This window comes from Cystoisospora suis (genome assembly GCF_002600585.1).
Source record: "Cystoisospora suis strain Wien I chromosome Unknown contig_639, whole genome shotgun sequence".
Classification (NCBI taxonomy): Eukaryota; Apicomplexa; class Conoidasida; order Eucoccidiorida; family Sarcocystidae; genus Cystoisospora; species Cystoisospora suis.
The window spans coordinates 13,625-13,831 of NW_027153440.1; positions in this window are offsets into that span (position 1 = coordinate 13,625).

Here is a 207-nt window from a genome sequence, read left to right on the forward strand (position 1 = left end):
TTCACTCTCACCCTCCGACAGAAGATGATGACCCCCTTCTTTCTTCATCGTCTGCTCCTTCTCTGAGAGAGGATGAAGTGGGCTTCCTTTCTTTTCCCCTCCAGAGGCAGGATTGTATTCTTCTTCGAGCAGAAACCCTTCATCCCCCCCACCTCTTCTTCGGTCGAACAGAGTGAAAGAGAAGCATAGAAGAACAACGAGAAGAAG